General features: G+C 44.5%; 1 protein-coding gene across 1 annotated transcript in view; it reads left to right on the plus strand.

Annotated features, from left to right (window-relative positions):
* The first annotated feature begins 7762 nt into the window (after positions 1–7762).
* Positions 7763–20717, plus strand: part of FLRT2 (fibronectin leucine rich transmembrane protein 2) — a 112946-nt gene continuing 99991 nt past the window's right edge. The window contains exon 1 of the mRNA XM_022576375.2: positions 7763–7852. The gene's annotated coding sequence lies outside the window, so the exon portion shown is untranslated. The remainder of the gene's footprint in view (positions 7853–20717) is intronic.

Below are 20717 nucleotides of genomic sequence, written 5' to 3' on the forward strand. Positions count from 1 at the left end.
AAAGAGCCTCCTCATAACTTGGATGAGGTCTTCCCTCTAGAGGGAATCTGTTTCAGGGCACTGAAGTATTTTGCATACACCTAAATTGTTATATTTACCTAATGAGTATATAATTATTTGTCTATGTGTCTCCACTAGACTGAGAGTTTTGACAGGATTGGAACTGAGTCTATTCAGCATATGCCTGCTACTTGTTTTGTGTTTTCTACAAATGTCTGTTGGATGAATGGATGAACCACATACTGTAGAATGGTGTTTCAAAATCAGAAGGGTGTTCATTTCAATGTCACCGAACCACATGAACCAAGCTGCACTCACAAAAAGGGTGTCACACATTAGGAGTAGTTTATACTCATGAGAAAAATGAGAAGCCACTTCTCCTCAGTATGTTAATCATGGATTTCCTTATGATGGTTCTCATCATAGGAGAAAGAATGCATTTCTCTCTACCTGCTGGAGGAGCTAACTCATGAAGTCAACACACGTATTTTGAGTATTACCAGGAGAACAGAAAAGTAAGACCAACTCAATTCTTCGAGACACTTAGATCTAGTCCGAGACAAATATGAAGATAGCTACTATGGCTTTGAGGGCGAATGAAATTAACACCATACTATCAGAAAACCATGAAAAAAAGAGAGGAGTAAGAAGTCATGAATGTCATCTTTCCATATGGAAGCTGGAATTCTGAACCAACCACATATGGCATTGGTTTGGATTGGAAAGGAAAGGGACATTAGGAAAGAACAGGGTTTGGAGAATGACTAGGTTTGGGGACTGTAAAGCATGGAGTAATTAAAGATGGGTTAAAAATACATACCCAAGAGGAGACCGTTGAACACTTTTCTAAGGACATATAATACAGGAGGAATTTCCTGGGAGATTATTCCTGGATGAATTTGATATTTTAGGTGTTTATGAGCTACCCTAAATACTTATTTTGCTCTTTTAAAAATTCTAAATTCGTGAGTGTGGGCAGGAACTAGTAACTCATTTCCAAACAATAGAGTATGGAAATGGGCAAATACTTCTACTGTGGAGAAACCTTGCACACAATACCTTGAGGAGTGATGACTTTTTCATAAGTGATGTCATGCTGATATCTTGTACCACCTGATATGATGTGATGAGAATGACATTCCACCTCCATGGTATTCTTTCCCAAACCCATAATTAAGAGTCTAATCTGGGGTCTAGTCATGAGAAAACATCAAACAAATCCAAACTGAGAGGCAAAATACCTGACCATTACTGATTCAAAACTCTCAGGGTCATGAAAAACAGTGAAAGACTCAGAAACTGTCACAAAGTACAGGAGATACGATGGCTAAGGGCAATGTGGTACCCTAGATGAGATCCTGAAACAGAAAAAGGACATTAGTGGAAAAACTGACGAAATAGGAATGAAGTCTGGAGTTTAGTTAGTAGCAATATAACAGTGTTGGTTTCTTCCTTTTGATAAATGTGCCAAGGTAATGTAAGATGATAATGTTAGGGGAAACTATGTTTAGACTGATGTCATTTTCCTATGTTTTGAAGGCTGGGACTGAGTGATGTAATGATAATACTGTTAGCAATAACAACAACTAAAATTTCTAAAGCACTTTCACACACACTGACTCATGATCTGACAGTATATAAGGCTGGTAGAATGAATGTGTTTATGTCCATTTCATATATGAGTAAACAGTGGCTTGAAGCTGACTTACTCGGGATCAAAATTTTTAGTTCCTTGGGCTTAAACCATGATCTTGTGAATCCAAATCCTATGTTATTTTTACTTTCACCAAGTCAGTGTTCATGTGCAAATGGGGAAGGGTACAAGAAACATGGAGGGGGGGGTGCTAAAGGATTTGAGATGACAGTCAAAGTTCAATTGAAAACTCCACTGAAGATTGAAGTCCTAAGCATAACTAAGCTGACTTTCTGGTTTTTGAAGCTCACAGATTTGCTTTTTGTTTTTCTCCTTCTCTACCCTTATGCATTAGTGATAGTTTCCCTATAAAAATAAAGTAACCTAATTATCACAGTTTTGTGAGTCTGCAAAATTATTATACTCTGGAGCCCCTGAACCACGTTCTTTTGCTTCCTCTGGCCCTGCCATCATGCATTTCTAGAGCTGACTAATGGGTCATATGCCTAAGAAATTTGTAACAGTGATTCTGTTCATACATTTGGTGTGATATTTTCCATACTTCATTTTCCTTGTCCTGATTAAATAACTGCACCAATCGTCTTTAATAGGGAGTATATTCACATGACATTCTCTTCTTATACTTCAGAAACAGCAATAATCTAACATACAAATTCTGTACATCTGCAGCCACCCCCTCTCCCTTTCTCAGTCTTATTCATTTTCCCGAAGCATAAATCAGAAAGCAAAACCTGAACAGGGTTCCGTTTGCCTTTAAACAAAAATGTATTCTTAAAGATGAAATAATAATACCGTTATCTCACATCAAGGTTTCAAAGGAAGAACCTCGTGTAGATACTTATGTACACTTACACACACGAAGTTGGATGTTTAAAAAGCAGGTAGATGAATGTTTGTCCTAAAATGTGGTCACCCGTGTTGATTCTGCGGCTTGAGGAGCTATCTCTATGCTTTGCTGCCACCTTGGCAAACTAGAAGGATTTACAACGGAATTCTGCACCCGGCTGGCTGGAAACAGCGTCTCCATTGACTCGGCGGGCTGGCCTGGCTCAGAGACGCGTTTGAAATGGCTATTATGTAGCAGAGAGAAATTAGAACGTCTATCCGGTGGATTTTCTCTATTTAAACATTTTCCCTGTTTAAAATAACTCAGTTTCTGCAAGATTCAAGTGTTACTCTGAATGATTTTTAAAGTCTCGGTCTTTCATTCTTTAGTTCGAAACGCAGATGGAGAAAGAAGGAATCGGTTGAAGACTTCTGAGTTTGCGCTCTGGGCGACGTTCTGGCTCTTTGGGATATGACGGTGACAGCAGAGGCGTTCTGCTGTCAGTTTTCTCTTGTCTAAGCTTCCATTCTGCATCCATGAGATGACTCGCCTCCAACTCCAGTTAACTTCTTGGGTGTCCAGAGCAAGTAGTCGAAGATGTTTACAAAATGCAAAGCATCTGGGTGGCCAAGGCGGAGGCTCATATTCATACTCTCTCTCTCTCTCTCTCTCTCTCGCTCGCTCGCTCGCTCTCGCTCTCGCTCTCTCTCGCTCTCTCTCGCTCTTTCTGTCTCTCACAGGAACTGGGGAAATAATGTTTATTAAAATCCAGACTCTTAAATTTAACCTGCTGCTTTCAAGTTTGGGACTCAGATATATTTTCTGCATCGTCATTCTTGTTCGTGTTTCCCGTTTTATCCATTCTGAGGATTTCTCTCTCTCCCCCTCCCCCCAGCCCACACCTATTTCTCCATTTACATCTCAAAAATCCCTCACCTCCCTCCCACCCCCCCATCTTCCGGTCTCTTAATCTTATTTGAATATAAGGTTATTATATTTGGCTTTTGCAGACACTGGGTGGTGGGTGACTGGGAGGCAACTTTCCTTGCGGTTTCATTTAAATTTGGCGTGAGTGGGTGGGTACCTTCAACAATTCGTCTCGCACACGCAAAACAGTTAAAAGCTAGAGGTGGAAGGAGCAGGGAGTCCCACAACTTCAAAAGCATCGTCTAGGAAAGGAAGTAATCCGTGGGTCCGGAGGGTGGTGGGGGGGGAAAGGAATAAAACCCAACTTCGCTGGCAACTGTAATAAATCTGGTAACTGAGGGCAAAAAATAAATTCCAAGGGCTGGGTCTGGTCCGGATGAAACGCTAGGGCTCCTTCCCATGCCGAAGTCTGGCGCTGGAAACCTGCCACTGGCGTCTTGCTACACGAGTGCCCCCAGACAGCAACACACCCACTAGAATCGCACGTGAACAAAGCTCTTTCCCCGGGAACCGCCGCCTGCGGTTTCCTGGTCGATTACAGCTTCTCCGGGGAGTGTAGGGCGCACACAGGGTTAAGTTAGTTCCCTCCCTGGTAGGAGGGAGAGGCGGGGGAGGGGAAAAACAGCTTACAGCCTCAGGCTGGGTACCTTGTAGTTAGTTGTACGTTCGAAACCTGTGGCCGTCACTTGCGAGTTTGGCATCTTCCACTGTCACCAAAGAGGAACGGGGGCTCGGAGATAATACCAGTGGCCGCAGTCTGCGAGCCAGGCGCTGCGCGACTCCCGCCCTGGGTGCGTCTCTGACCCTCGGTCCCGTGCATCAGGGAGCTGCGAGGCGGCAGCTCCGCGCCCGCCACCGTGTCCACCCAGCCCGGGGAGCAGGTTGGCAGTTCTCAACGATGGGCAGGAGGGACCTTGGCGGCGACCCCTAAAAAAATACCATGCCCCGGGAGCCCCGCTGCTGCCGAGCCAGCTTCTTGCCTTTCCACCTCCCAGACCCTGTCGGATTCGGATGAGCCCACTGAGAGAAGCCGCGGCCTCCAGGTAAAGGGACTGAGGCGCCAGGTGGAGTTTCCAGTAACCGACCTGGCTGCCGCTAAGCGAGAACCACGAGGTTTCTTAAGGGGGATTATAAATCAGCTGGCGGTGGTCATTGGGGTGGGATGTTTTAGGCTTTATCTTTCATCCATAGAAAGAACAGACTGCTTAACTCGCCCCTGATTTTAGGGAAGGGAAGTCTAATTGCAGGTCGAATCTACCTCCTCTAAGGAGTTTCCTAACTGAGCTCTGGGTCAAAACGCAAATTAGCTAGCCAGCTGGAGCGTCGATCCAAAATTGGGATTTCTAGATTCACTGAGCTTGCCTGAATTCAACCTCTCATTGCCCCAGAATGAATGCTAACTTCCAAGAGTAACAATCCCCTAGTCACCCACCCCTGCGCCCACTCCATCTGCTGTTAATGTCACCAGCGTTATTATCAAGAGGTTGCGTCTAAAACCACCAGCCCGCCCCCTGCCTGCAATCGGGGATCCATTGGTGGCCAAGAAGATGCGGAGGGTGCTGGTTCATTTTCCTTCGAGTTGGGGAAGGGGTTACTTTTCCCCAAAGTCTTTCTCCAGCCCTGCTGGTTTTCAGTGGCCTGGCACTGAGCTCCGGCCTGCGTGTCTTGCAGGCGCACCAGTGGTGACGGTGAAGGCGGGAGGAGCCCACCAGGCTGAACTGGGATTGCGTTCCCGGCTCCGCGTGCGTGGGACGCGGTGAGGGGGTGGATAACGCCTCCCAACACTGGGTTTAGGGGCGAGGCGACAGCAAGGAGCGCGGGAGTGGAGCCTCGCCAGCTGCCACGGAGTCCCAGGGAGGGGTGGGAGCCGCCTGGAAAGATCCCTCCGCCACGCAGACCAGTCCTGGGCTCGTCTCGGTCGCTTCTCATTTGCAATCAGGCCCAAGATCAAGATTGCTAGTTGAGGTGCGGGCACTAACCAGGGAAAGGAAGTATCCGGAAAGAGGGTGACTGGGACGGGCTGGACCCACACTTGATGCCCGGTTAACTCCTGGAGCACTTGGGGCTCCGGAAGGCGGCAGCTGCTGGTGGAGGCAGAGGCCACAGTTGCTGTCGACCCTGGCGCTTTACTCCTGGAACCTCCCAGCAAGATGGCACTCACTGTCAGTCCTGGTTCAATTAACTCCCTCAGCCTCTCCCCCCACCCGATATTTATTAGTCACATACTGAGTTTGGGGAGAAGAGCGGCTTTGCATCTGTAAGTCAAAGCATTTTCCTAGCCACCTTCTCAAGATGCAACAGGAGGAGAGACCCGCGGGCACGACCCGGGGGCGTGTGTGCGCGCGTGTGCCAGCGTGCGTCTCGGGCGTGCGTCTGGGTGGATCCGTGAGTGGTTTGTGTTTGAGAGGCAAATCAGGCGTTTCTCCAAGTCCGCTTAACATGATTTAGGCGCTCAAAAAACATGAAGGCGGTAGACACAACGGGGATGCGAAGGAAATAAAAACAATTAGGAAAGTGGTGCCAAGTGACTCAGACTTTGAACTGAGGACGGAGAACTCATCCCGAGGTGGTTGTGGCCACCGCCCCTGCCTAACACTTCTGCCGCGATAACCGAGAGGATCTCTAGGGAGTTGGTCCTAAGCCAGTTTCCAGCTCGCTGGTTGCTTCTCGCCTGGCCCCACCGACGGCGCGTCTCAGCGCAGTCCAGCGCTTGGCGCGAACTCGCTCTCCCTCTTCTGTTCAGATTTAGCCTCTCTCCAGACTTGTTAAAACATGACAGCAACTTACTGGAGGCAGGAGGAGCGGCAATGAAATGAGAGGAGAAAACCAGAAGCTTTTTTTTTTTTTTTCCTTTTTCAAGAAAGAGACGTGCACCTGGTTCTCCTTGCATTACTCTTTAACCTTTGCAAAAGATTGCGAAGTGGAAACGTAGCCTGTATGCAAATCAAGAGGTTTTTTTTTTCCCCCTCGCTGTCAAACCTGTTTTCTAAATCTCTGAGGCTGAATTTGGTTGTTCGTAATCTATGGGGCAAGTGAACAACGCTCTTTCCAGCGGCCAGGGTGAAGGAGGAAAATGGGTGGCTTAAAATAATTATATGAAACTTCGAATTATTTTCCCTATTGAGTTATTTAAGAAGATCCGGGATCAGTGATGGGGCGGGGGGCAAATCACCAAGGTTGCCTGCATTTGAAGTTACGCCATCTTGGTTGAGAGACTTGTTATATATTTTTACCCTCTAATGTCACGTTTCGATCGTTTCTCAGTGTCTAAGTAATAGATCCTCTGGCTTAGAAGTACAACCCCGGGCGGGCAGGGGGAAATCAACTTTTGGCGCTCAGATGGTGGCACCATCCTTCAGAGCTGGAGGTGGGAGGGTGCAGGGTAGAGAGAGAGAGGGGAAGGCGTGCGCGGTCTGGGTGGCATCCGCGTTGTTAGCCTCGGCGCTCGCGCTGCAACTCTCTTCAGGGAGGACAGGGTTAAAAGCCGAGGCTGACTTTGCCTCCTGGAAAGCTTTGAGTTGCAGCCGCGCCTCCCAAGCATTCTTTAAACCAGAAATGTGGGAGGGGCTCCGAGAGGGAGGAATAGGGGAGGGAGGGAGAGAAAGAGGACTCGAGGAGGGGAGCGCGCCAGAGCGCGAGGGACCGAGGCAGAGGAGGAGTGCGGGAGCGGCGGAGGCGATCCCGCGCCTTCATTACTGTAAACACCTCCCGGGGGTGTCAGATGGGGTGGGGGTGGGGGTGGGGGCCGCGGCGCCTACATTAGCCGGGCCGGGTTAGGTCGAGGAGGCAGTAAGGTCGGAGCAGCCTCCGCACCCACGCCGGGCCGGCGCAGCCCTCGGAGCGAGCCCCGCGGCCGCCCCCGCGCACTCCGCGCGGCGCCCCACGCCGGGCTCCGCGCGGTCGGCGCACAGGCGTCTGAGGCGAGCGCACCCGCCCGGCTCTCCGGCTGCCCCCCGGGGTCCTCCGTGTCCGAGGAGCCCCGGCGCTGCTGGGCAGCTTTCCGCCGCCCTCCCGGCTCCCCCGCCTTCTTTCGGGACTCGTGGGCTCTGCTGAGGCAGAGAGGGGGGAGGCAGAGGAGAAGAGGAGGCGGGGGCCGCGGCGGCCGGAGCCGAGAGAAAGTGGCATGCTCGAGCCCTGGAGGCGGAGGTGTTGGAGGACGGGGGAAGACGATGCCGCGGCTCCGTAGGGGAGGAAGGCGAGAGCGAGCGAGGCGAGCGGGGCGCCCGGGCGCCGGCCGGCTGCGGGGAGGCGCGCGCCGCTCTGAGGCTCCGGCCTCCGCATCCCGGCGCCCCGACGCTGCGGGCGACAGGGCCGGGCTCCGGCAGCCGCCTCCGTCGCCGCCGCCACCACCCGGAGGAAAGAGCAAAAGTTTGGATCTGGGGGAGGACGCGACGCTGAGCGGGATTACTACCAGGGCTGGAAGGAGACCTCCAGAACCTTCGCAGGTAACGCACACCCCCAACCCTCTCCTTCCCTGCCTGCCCGCTGGGCTCCTGCTTCCTCCTAGCGCCTTTCCAGACGCTCGCCAGATCTGGCTGAAAGTAAGAGGGAGGCGAAGTTGAAGATCCCGGGAATGGGCAACTAGCACGGGGAGATCTACTGGAACGTTAGAGCGGGATCGAGGCGCTTCTCTGCGCAGAGTGGGCAGCTGTGCAGGGAGGCGAATCTCGCCCGGGAATGGATGGGAGCCCTCGGCCCCAGCTGGTGCCTCATCTTGTAGCTCGGAGGAAATTTAGAATGTTTATTCAGTGGCTTTTAGTATTCTTCATTCCAGAGAAATGATGCGTAGATTTCACTCGCTCCACCTTCACCCTCCCACTCTCTCATCCTTATTTAGCATCTTTTTAAAAATGATACGAACCCACTCTCATTCGCCTACCCAGTTTAGCTGGTGCAGGAAAGCAAATGGGGGGGAGTGGGAAAATTTCAAGCAAAGGGGAAAATTTATCCTTCCCCTTTTTAACATCCTAAGAGCCCTCCCTCCCTCCTTCCATTCACCTCTGGCTTCATAAAATAGGAACTTTCGAAGTCACATTTTGAAGGGTGAGATGAAACACGTTGACGGTGTGAATTTGCAGTGATCGTCAGCCAAGTGTGTTTAGGGGGTTAGTGGTGTTGCGGAGAGGCCGGTTTTCCTCGGTGGCCTGATGCACCGGGGCTTGGGGGGAGTGAGTGGTCGCGTTTGTGGACTAAGGCGGGGGCAGCGGAGAGAAAACAGTCACGTTTCCTGGGCAGCAGCCTTTCTTACGCTAATAAAATAGCTCCTGCGTTTCACTCCGAGAGCAAAAAGGTGTCAGCCTCAACTCCCCGACGTCCCCTTTCCCCCAGTCGAGTTTGAGTTTCGAAGCAGCTCAACGTTTGCTGCTCTGTCTTCTTTATTATGATCATTATTTATTCACCTGGAAACTCATCGTGCCTTCTCTCGTAAATGGAAATCAGTCTCCAAGAGCTTTTGATTAATTTTAGTGCAGGAAATCTCTTGTAAAGCTTACAGTAAGCTAATCAAATGCAAAGCACAAATCCGTATAAATGCTCGCGCAGGAGTGCAAGGTGCTGATTAGATTTCTTTACATGCTGCATTTGCTGTGCAAAGCATCTTCTAAATGGGAGCTATTGCTCCCCACTCAGCTGGGAGACTCTTTAATCACCCAGGGTCAGGGAGCTTTGGGGCATGTCCACTGGCTCACAGGCTTATTGCTAAATTTATTATGTCTAACTTCTCCCAGGCAAAAGGTAATATGAAGGCTACCTTCCATATCGGGACCGATATTGTCTGTGGACTTAGCGGTATGACCTTATTACATCTCCAACGAAAGGATCCCCCAAATATTTTGAGGTAAATAGAATGCAGGTTGGCATTTGTCCAGGCACGTATTTGGTTGTTGCAGTATGAATCAGTATGAATGTAAAATTTTAGGTCAGTATCTGAAGTGTTAGAACTGGACTTTTTTTTTTTTTTTTTTTTTTTTTTAAATCACTGAGCAACATGCACCAGATACATAAGATCGGCAGGCCACCATGTTAGATGAAAATCAATCTTTGGATAATCAGTCTTTCATGCATAGCATGAAAAGTTGCTTATTTTCCCACAGTGTCACTAGTCCGCGAAATACAACTTTTCTTCCTCGCCTCGCCAGAAACCTCAAAACCATTTATGGACTTTTAATAATCACAGGTGACAGTGCAACACCATACTGTCATGTTGAGCTGCAAATATCTGTGACTGGAGGAGGCTGGAAGATGAAATTTCAAACATTAGTCCATGCCTCTGGCAGTAGGTACAAGAAATTGTAAAAAGACTTGAGCTAGCTGTACTGTAGCAGACCTATTACAAACCTAGCATGGAAGGAATGCTGGTTTTTAAAAAAAATGCCCGTGTCTTAACACTTCAGTAGTTTCATTGCAGTTTTAGAAATTCCAGGGGATGCTTTTAACAGAAGAAGTAGATTCCCAAATGACACCATGCTGGGCTGCCTTGGGTTTCCCAAAGCAGGCATGATTTTTCCTGTATGCTAGGTTTCAGATGATGTGCTCTTATCCGAGTTTGAGTTTGACTTTGACCGCCTGGATTTAATTTGAACCTCCTCTGATACCCGTTACATTTATATTCTGGCCTGCTGGAGAGTTTGATTTAGGATTTAGACATATCTCCCAAAAGCAATCCTATATCTTCCCAGTTTGAAGCTGTGGTTTCAAGAAAGGCTCAGGTATGTACAAGTGCAGAAGCCTTATTCTGTAGAGAACCAGTGTGAGCATCTGATCTGACCCTTCAGCTTTGTACTCTACAAGGAAGAATTGCCACTTCTGCGGTCCCTAGTGTCTGAAGGTAAAAAACAGCAAGGGTGCCGGGTGGCTCTAGGTTTTGCTCGACTTAGAAGATTCGAAAAAAGTCAAGGTGACGTAATTCTATTTCTATTCCGGTTAGACCTTTCTGGATAACCATCTTTTGGTATCTTTAATTTCAATTCAAGTTCATTTTTCACTAGATTACTTTACTGACTTTGTGGTTTCTGCCACAGTGATTCAAATTCAGGCCATTAGTGACCTCTGTCTGTGAGAAGTGAGCACTCATTGTTTTTCTTTCTTCTCATCAGAGTCCACAGATTATGTGTGTGTGCGGGGGAGAACCCAACAGCTCTGTAGTTCTTTCTGAGTATTTAGATTTTCGAACTTGATATTTCTAATACAGAGTTCAGAATGGGTAATGATATTTAACAACGGTAATAAAAATGTTACAGGCTAATAGGCTACTAAATGGTTATTCCATACAGCATTGACGAAGTGATCAACATAAATAAAACACCAGTGCTGTCCACTGCCAATAAAAGGATAGTACAGTCAGGTAGACTAATGTTTCGAGACTCACAATACTGCTGGATGTAAGTGAAATTTTATTGCCCTGAAGTGCTTATGTAACAAGGGAAACTTGAGACAAGCCCAGAACATACATGTGGGCTCTAGACTTCACAGTAGCAGTGCATGTATGTCTTTTTAAGTTCAGCTGTGCTTCTGCTGTGAACTTATGGTCCAGATCAAGGGCGAGGCGAGGTGGGGTGTGAGAATGGTGTCTATAAACAGATGGTCTTTTAAGGAGACTTTTTAAAATCTGATTCCTAATCCAGCTTTGTCTTCTGAGCGTTTTCAAATCAAAATTTCCATTTGAGTTGATTATCCTAAATGGTAATTGAAGACAAAGTTTACTGACTTTCTTAAGTGGGCAGATACCATTATCTGGCATTTTCCAGATGGTTTTTGATCTCATGGTATTTGGGAATATAGAATTTTTAAGAGGCTTTCTCTTCCCTTGGGCAGGTTTTATGCCAGAGACATTTAAAAAGACCAATTATTATTATTATTACTAAACTTAAGCAACTATTATAACACCCCAACTTTCTTACTTTTCCCTACCCTCCACAAATTGCTTTGCTTTTTTTTAAGTTATATTTTTCTTCTAAAACTACATGTTGGGGCTAGGAGTAAGGCTATCAGTACCTTTTTACTCCTTTCAGCAATGTGACCTCCAATTAAATATCTGTTTATAGTAAAACATACACAGGTAAACATCAAGGACCATTTTAGGACAGAGATTCTTTTCAAGGTTTGAAATATGTTTCTTTTTAAAGGACTCTGACACAAATATTGTAATAAAAATATCCTGTGTTCCAATGAATACAGAGACTTATTTCAGTCGCATGGAACAGTAAAACGCTGTATTGGCAAAATAATCAGCAGTATTTTCAGTACATGGTCAAAATCCGTTAGAACCTTCATGGGTTTTTTTTCCCCCCTTGGTGAATTTTGCATCTACTGGTCTTGGTTTTCTTTGATTCTTTCTAATGTGGCTCTTTGAAGTGATTCAAAATTAAACAGTAGCTACTTTTCTCGGGAAATTCACCATGTTATGTTCAGGATTCCAGAGGAGTTAATGATGCAGAAAAAGTCCTGTAAAACATCTTTCTAAAAGAAGTCCTTCTCTTGCAGGCTTACCACTTACTGGCCTCCTGTACCATTTGCAGTGAATTGGAACTCTGTTATTTATTTATTTTTCAAATACCACCTCTAACTTAATTTAATGTGGGATGTGTTTCTGCAGAAGCCAACAGCACCATGTGCTGTCCGAACAAAGCAGTATCATTTACGGATCTGTCATAGGGAAGGTCAAAGAAAATATCCTTGTATAATTTGGGAAGTCAAAAGGCCACATTCATGATTCTTAAATACCAATCAGTTGTTCTGCGGATACTCAATAAGGGCACACATTTTTCTGGCAGTTTAGTGGTTGAAGACCTCAGCCGTTTTTTGAGGCATTCACAAAATAAATCTCAGATGCTCTTACCCGTTCAGCGCTCATTAGAACTGGGCAGTTTTTCTCACTTTCTTCCCAGCTTGCTTTTAAGGGAATGTGCGAGAAACTTGGCAAAAAGTCCTCTGTTCCCCTCAGTTCACAGGTCATGTGCTGTATTTCAGTTCTCTTTATTAGAGCTTTCAACACACAGATAAAAGAATCTTCCAGCTGAACCTTTCAAGAACCTGAGGGCTTTTGGATTTAAACCCATCGAAAAATATCAGGTCTCCAAGTTCATCGATACTATTAGGCCTCAGAACACTGAAGCTTCCTTTCACGGGGAGTGAAAGAACAGTGGCTCCTAAAATTAGTTCACAAATATATGGTCCATTGAAGTCAACAGAGGTCACAGGTCTGAATGGAAAACATTAGACTTACGTCAGTCCCGAAATAGGCCCGCGTGCTGGGGTCACTCTTAGCCCCAGCTGCCCGTGGGTGTCACTTTCATGAAAATCCAGTGTCAGAATAAGCTCTATGATAGTTTTCTCTCCCACTTTGCTCCAGAGCTTCGACTCGAATATTTTGAAGAAGGGAATCATGCAGGAACTTGTAATGTTCCTCATAGATATTAGATAAAGTGGTGCTGAAGGTTAAGGGAGTAGATTGGATAAACATTTGACATAGTGGTTCCAGAAAATTCTGTTTAGGACCTGAGGGATGACATTGACTTTCAAACATATTCCTCTTGATCATTCACCCGCCTCCTCTGTTATGTTTTCCAGTTCTCACATACAGTATTTCATTTATTCCTCACAACTGCCTCTTCTGTGAGTTGTTCTGAGAAAGCCCCACTCTCCTGGCTTCTTACTGGGTAATAGGAGCCAGAAGGAAGTTGAAGGCTACCTAAGGCTGCACAGAGCCCTCCTTTAAACCATTTGACTTTGTACAAAATCATGAACATTACATTTAATTACATAGATACTGAATTCTCTGATACAGTTTAGAAGTTTCCTTCTTTACGAACTCACCTAAAATGATCAGAGTTGGATTTCTTAAATTTCTTAAATTTCTTAAATTAAAACTGTAAAAAATCTTGCGATTGTGTAAATATTTTGATTTTAAAATAACACTTCACTGTCTCTCCCCCATTATCCTAGAGGCATGTTTGCCTGTTAGGATGGGAGTAATTTTATGAGGTCGGCTTTGTGATTTGGGACTTTTACTGTGATGGGGAATGACAAATAGGGAGGCTGTTTTGGAGGAAAGAGAAGATGTATTTATAGAAAGAAAACCTGCATTCTCATGTCAGCACACTCCTTTCTACACTGATGACCTTGGACAAATTACTTCATCTTCTGGAGACTTAATTTCCTCTCTACAGAGTTCAACAGGGTTGTTATGGGGTCAGATAAGATTAATGTGTGTGAAAATACCTTGATAATAATTCAGTGTTATATTCCCATAAAGAGGCATTATTCAGATTGATAACATTTATCACTGCAGGACTGTCAGGTGCTAGGATAGTTCTAGGTTTTATGTAAATAGAAGGGTAACCAAGACAGAGTGCCCTGCTCTCCAGGAGCTTTTGTTTTTGTGAGTGTTCTGGATACCACCCAACCAGTAAAGTGTCTGGTGGTCCTCTACATCACTCCCTCCTTTCACTTAATGGTGCATGATCTTCTTCCGTGGTGAGTTGGGCACAAGGGCCAAACTTTCCTTCCTTGACAGCTTGGCTTGACATTGGAAAATGAATTTATCACAGATGGATTCCACTGGGGATCTTTTGGGAAGGAACCGTCAACATTCCCTGAAGTAAGGTTGTTTCTTTTTGGATGATGGCTTTATACTTTAGCCATCCAAATGAACCTTTTGCAAAAACACAGTCATTACTAGAGTATATGATGATTTTTCAGACTTTTGTTTTGCAAAATAAGGCAGGCCAGTGCAAAAGACTGTCAGTAGTTTGGAAGCCTCCTGAACCCATTACCAATAAATGGCCTCATTTATTAAGAAACAACACAGTCTCCACAGCTTGGCCTTATTTTGACTTGTGAGTGTCACAAAGCCCTTGTGGGACAGTTCTTCACAACTTATTTCTTCCTATTTTGTTCAGTTGTATTTTTATAATTGTCAAATCGGAGACACTTTTAATTTTAAATGTTCCAAGAGTTGAGCATGTTTATTTTACTTCCCTGATTTGTCTACATGTACGCCTTTGTAAAGGTTAAGGTTTAATTGTTTTAAAGTTACTTAATTGAAGCCTGCAGAAAACACACATATGCGAAGTGTGTATTTATAAAACGTGTGATTAGGTCATGATTCTTGATCAGAAGAGAATGTTCCTATCAGTGATTTGAAGGTATGACAGTCTGGATCTGTGTTCTGGATCTGGACAGTGTTCTTTTTAGTTCTGGATTTTCTGTTTGCCAGAGCTCTGATGCTTGCTTTATTCTTTTTTAAGTTGATTAGCATTTTAGTAGTACCTTGTAAAGGACCTGGCCACGGAACTATATTTTTACATGACAAATCATTTTCATAGTTTGAAAAAATTAGTCTGAATACCTTTTGTTCTGGCAGTGCCAAATGATATAATATTTGAAGAAAGAATGTTTGCTGCTACTCTGAAGAGTTCTGCTAACAACATGAGAAGAACCTGTGGGTACATATGGGAGAGGTAGTATATGTTTGTGTGTGTCTTTGAAATCACAGACAAATCTAAGGCTTAGATACTATGGGATGGGAGTACTACTTTGCCCTTATGCTAGGTGGTGCTAATTTAGCCCAGATGTCCATAATATAATAGAACAATGAGATAACCCAACTTATTTTTGGTTGGAGATTTTCACTTCCAAATAGGTCCTAGGGAAACCCTAAATAGATAAACACACACGTTGTAACAAGGGACTATACTTTTGTGTGAATGGCGTGGTACTTATGAGGAGATATTATTCTTGTAGAGGCAGAAGATATACATCTGACGATGAAGAAAGCTTTTTCATACACTCAGGAGATTATTTTTGCCACTTACCATGCACCAGGCATGGGGTAAGACTGGAGAGGCAAACATTGGTAATGCAGGATCCCTCCACAGAGGCAACCCAGGCTGGTGAGGAGAGAGGAAGACATAAAACCTATCTGCGTGGCAGTTTCATCCATGATTGAAGACAGTGCCAGGAGCACAGAGGATTAATGAAAAGAGCTTTACATTTGGAGAGAGAGTCTCGGGTTCTAATGCTGCCTTTGTCCCTTGTTAATTATGTAAACTTGGGCACACCTTAAAAATATCTTTTAGGGCTTCCCTGATGGCGCAGTGGTTGAGAATCTGCCTGCCAATGCAGGGGACACAGGTTCGAGCCTCTGGGAAGATACCACGTGCCGCAGAGCAACTGGGCCTGTGAGCCGCAACTGCTGAACCTGCGCGTCTGGAGCCTGTGCTCCACAACAAGAGAGGCCGCGATAGTGAGAGGCCCGCGCACCGTGATGAAGAGTGGCCCCCGCTTGCCGCAACTAGAGAAAGCCCTCGCACAGAAGCGAAGACCCAACACAGCCAAAAATAAATAAATAATTAAAAAATATATATATATCTTTTAGTCTTTGTCTCCTCAAGTGGAAAAATGGAAGGAAATTCTTTCTAGTCACAGAGCTGTTCTTCTGAGGATTGAGGTAATTATGTAAAATATCTGCCTGTCTGGCACACAGTAGAAGCTTAATAAATGCTGACCGCAGATCCTTCTCTCTCTGAAATGATAATGATTCCATTATGTTACTCGCCCCCTCTACACATACCTCTGCATTGCCCTGGAATCCCGAAGAAGGCTTTTGACCCTTTGAACCTGTTCATTAACAGGATACAGCTTCTGCAAAAGACAGTTTCGTTATTTATGCACGTAACAGAGCATGAGGGGACAGCAAAGGAAAGTGCTCTCCACATAGTGGCAGAATGGGCTCATGGCTAGTGGGATACAGTGTGGGCTGATGGTGTGAGAGGGCACAGAGGGAAGGGACAGAGGGCAGAAAAGAGACCTCAGTTTGGGGAATCAGAAGGTGGTGTCAGCTTAGTCCTGCCTGACTTGCAATGTTTTTGGTCATTGAAAGCATAGCCTTTGGCACCCCGCCCCCCATTCACCTCCATGCCCCCTTCCAGGGTGACAGTACCTGCAGCTTGCAACAAGCCCCATGTCTAGACTGTGACCCTGGACACAGTGAGCCGAGGTTATGATGCCTCTGCCAGTCTACGGAGATTTTTTTTATCAGAATTCATTTTAAACACTTGCTTCACACAATCCATCTCACACATGACTCTTGGCAGAGTCAAGAAGATATTTTATTGTAGAAGATTAACATGTAAATCATTGCTCTGTTTATATAATGCTTATTCTGTGCTTACAGAATGATTATACCTTGCTTGTGTAATGGTAGATGCTCGAATCAGAATGATGCTCTTGGGTTATCATTTCCGTGTGGAAGAATTTCTTTCAGAAAGCCATTTTCAATTAATTTAAGTAAAAGAGCTTCTTACTGCTTCTGTGTGAGACACTCCTGAACAGCACTCAAAGGCACTGGTCAAATACACAATGCTGGGGTTATTTTCCATTTCATTATGATTACATGTATATATAGTATAATTTTTGCATTCTACTGAGCAGTTGAGACTTGGTTCTTTTTTCTTAGTACTATGAATCTATAAATTGTTGTGGGAAGGTTATATTTAAGAAGATGTTAGGAACCCCCAGCTTCCAAGTTTGGAAACACAGAGGTTTTCCTGTTAAAATCACATCATATATATGCAACACATATACATACAATCAATCACATTGGAGAAGAGAAGCAGGCACTAGAGTGTATTCTGCAAGCTCTTCACTTCTTAGTAAGTAGCTTTAGAACCAACATTCCACCCAACATAAAACAATAAGACCTTGTTTTGCTGCTTTAGAACATGTAAGAGAGATTAAAATTCTTTGAGAAATGGTTTAAAATATATATATATTTTTTTACCCAAATAGGTAAGGAACCAGTCAAATAGTGCTGACAGCAATGGAATTTAAAGCTCAATTCTCATAATCTCTGAGTCCCAAAGGAATGCAAGGCAGACATCCATTCAAGTCACAAGCTTGTAACTGGGGATTTGACAAAGGTTGATTTTTCACCATGTGCCAGGCACCATGCTAAGTTTTGTTCTGAGCATTTGGGATACTCTTTCAGAGAAGACCTCATCCCTCCTCCCCAGGAAATCTAATGGATTGACCTAGAGTTGCCCTTTTCCAAACTAGACTCATTCATCTGAATGACCTGGTTAAAAAACTGGAGGAGCTGGTTAAAAATCCATGTTTCTGGGCCTGAGGCCTGGAGACCCTGATATTTTAAGTCTGTGATGAAGCCTGGGAATGTGGATGTTCAAAAGTTCCTGGGATTGGAGATCACTCACTGATAATTTTTAGAATTTTTTCCGACCCAGAGACTCAGTGGTTTTATAGTTGTCTGGTTTAGAGTAACTTGTGAATTTCTGAAAGTATTTTTCCCATATATTTTGCCACATAGGAAATATTGCTCCATTTAACCCAACTCTTCTAGGGGAACCTTCTGAGGGACCAAATGTCAGGGCTGGTTTCACCCTTGGTAGCCACAGTCTCCTGTGTGGTTTCTCTACCATCTGTCTGTACCATTCTTGGTGTCCCCAGAGTTAATCCCCTAAGAAAGCAAATCACATTGCATTACTAGTCCTATGACTTGGATTTCCTGTCCCCCTGGATAAAGCCCATCCAAACTTGTTATCATGACACATGAGATCCATGACAATCTGGGTCCCAAGCATCACTGAGACCTCATTCTCCAGCACCCATCCCCAGCACCCATGCTCCAAAGATGGTAAGGCCTCTTGATAGTTAGCCTTCCCCATGCCATTTACCCTTTACATAGAATATTACTGGCTCACTCCATTTGGCAAACTCTTTTCCTTTAAGACACACAGGAATGACACATTCCCACCCAGTCAAAATTAGTCATTACTTTCTCTGGGCTTCTAGAGCATTTTGTTTGTCACTTTATTAGTTCCCTGTTGGTGTTGTATTGTAGCGTGTCTGTTCATGTGTCTGTCTCTCCCAGTAGACCCCAAAACCTTGGCTCATTCATCCCATCTCCCTGGTACTAACAATAGTGCTTAATGCCCCAGGTTCTGCACAAATGTAATTGACTGAATAAGTATATAATTGTACTGGACAATTCTGGAAAACAAGAAGATTCATAATCTAGTGATAGGGGCTGCTTCCTCAGAAGTGTTTTCCATGCCTGTAGATTGGTGGCTCAGTGGGGAAAAAGTACAACCACCACCATTCTGCCTTACTGTAAGAAGGTTTGTCAGGCAAAAGCCTTTTGGTTAACCCAAACCTGATCAGCATCAAGCCTTCCAAACCTCACAAGAGGCAATTTCAAATGCCACACTCGAAGATCTGTTTAAAGAAGGAATAATTTTGCTTGATGAAGTATCTCTCTTGGCACCGAGTAAAACCATCAGTTAAATAGATGTTCACGCAGATGTGGTTTCCATAAAATGAGAAATTTAACTTATAGTGTTAACTTTGTGTCTCTTTCCAGACAGAATTAAAGAGAGCAAAGCAAAGAACTTGTGACTGTTGTGCATTTGCTCTCTTTTTCATGTTGTTGCTCTTCCTTTATGTTTTGTTTATTAGATCTTAGGCACATTATTTCCTGATGGCAATATCTGAGGAATGAGGGCCCTCCAAAGAGGAGAAAGGAAGACTAGAAATCATAGATCCTTAGTCACTCCGTCTCCACAAAGCAGGATCCACCCTAGTCCTCATGATTTGCAAATTGAATGCAGCAAAGCCCATGCAAAGGTTGCAACACATTCTAAACTTGCATGGTTTAATGTGATCACGGTAGCGACAGAAGTTGGACTTCAAGTCCTTCTTGTTGGCCAAGAGACAATTCTAACACCTTGCTGCTTTTATGGTAGACTATCGACTGATAGACAGAGAGGACTTGTTTGCAGGTGGGGGTGATGTACGCACACATAAACACGCTCTGGTCCCTCCTCCCCCTTTTGAAGCAAAATTTTCAGTGGCTAAAAGAGTAGAAGATAGTGGAGCACATTTTGATATACCCACACCTTAACCCTTGGTCCCCTCTGGGCTGTCTATATACTGGCAACACTTTCCATGCCAATAGGCGACCCATGGATGACCTGAGATGACTTTTGATAAAGCACTCTGCTTGAGTTCTAGGGGCTAATCACAACGCCCCGCAAGGATCTTACAGGGTTAATTTATGGGGCTGTTTAGAAACAACATGCTTTCCTGATTCTTGAATCATGCTGGGTATCAGTAAGGTCACATTCTCATCTAGGGGGATTAATAATAATAATAATAGTAGTAGTAATAATAATTAACAGCGGTAATTATATTGATTATGCAATTCATTTAGGATGCTGCTTATGCAGTTCATGTATATTGTCACGTTTAAATATTCACAGAAACCTTGTATAAGAGGTTCGGTTTAGAAATACTGCTAATAACCCCAGTTTACACACAGGGAAACTGAAGTAGAGCAAATTACGTCAGATTGCTAATCTTATTTTGTAACTGCAGTTAATTAGTTTTATAAGATAGGTGAGCACTAGGTGATTTCCAAAATCCACTCTAACTTTATTTTTCCATGCCTTAAAATCAAATTCCGGGATGATTGCTCACCCTCCACTAGGCAGCATGTGGTCCAGATTTCCATATTTGACTTTTTAATAGGTACCTATCTAAGAAGTAATTATTTGCTATTTGCCATTTTTGAGTGAAAGCAGTTCTTGGGTCTGTCCGTGCATTTCTATAAAATGGGAAGAGAGAAGAGTCATTAATTAGAAAATAAAGTGTGACAACTTCTAGGACGTTTTCAGTACTAATGAAAGTCTGTGGTAAGTACCTAGTGATTAAGGAGTCGGTTATCAGAGAGCAGACTCTCCGTTTCTTGTCTTTACCCTTTTACCAGCACTACTAATAAATAGTTAGATGGACTGATTTGAGATGCACCTCTTTTTCCCTGTGGAGGTGATAATGGATAATGGAATGGCCAAAGGGCAGATAATAACATAGAGTGAGAGGTTTCTGAGAGAACCTGGAAATGACTGAGAATTGACTGTGCTATAAATAGATCAGATCCTCTCCTTTTCTAAATCTATGTGATTGCTCAGGTGGTAGACCCTGTTGGATGAAAAAATGACCCAGAGATGGTCTGGGAAATGCTGTTGCATGTTGATAATTTGAACATAAGCCCAGTGCTTACAAGTCGTCACCCGTGAATTTGATTTTTGACCATCCCTCTTTTTTCACCCTTTGTGCTGATGCCCTCATCTCTGCATGTATTCTCGTTGCATTTTATGAATTTGCAATTATTTGTCCTTCCTAGCTCTGTATAAATATTCTTAATTCTGTCTAAATTAAGTGATCCATTGCTTAATTCTTTCATTTCCCTGTAGGCAACTAGACCATGGCTGCTGTTGTTTCTGTGTTCTTTTGTCA

Source organism: Delphinapterus leucas, chromosome 2 (assembly GCF_059928025.1).
Source record: "Delphinapterus leucas isolate spDelLeu-1000000601 "Yukka" chromosome 2, BTC_Dleu_Yukka2, whole genome shotgun sequence".
Lineage (NCBI taxonomy): Eukaryota > Metazoa > Chordata > Mammalia > Artiodactyla > Monodontidae > Delphinapterus > Delphinapterus leucas.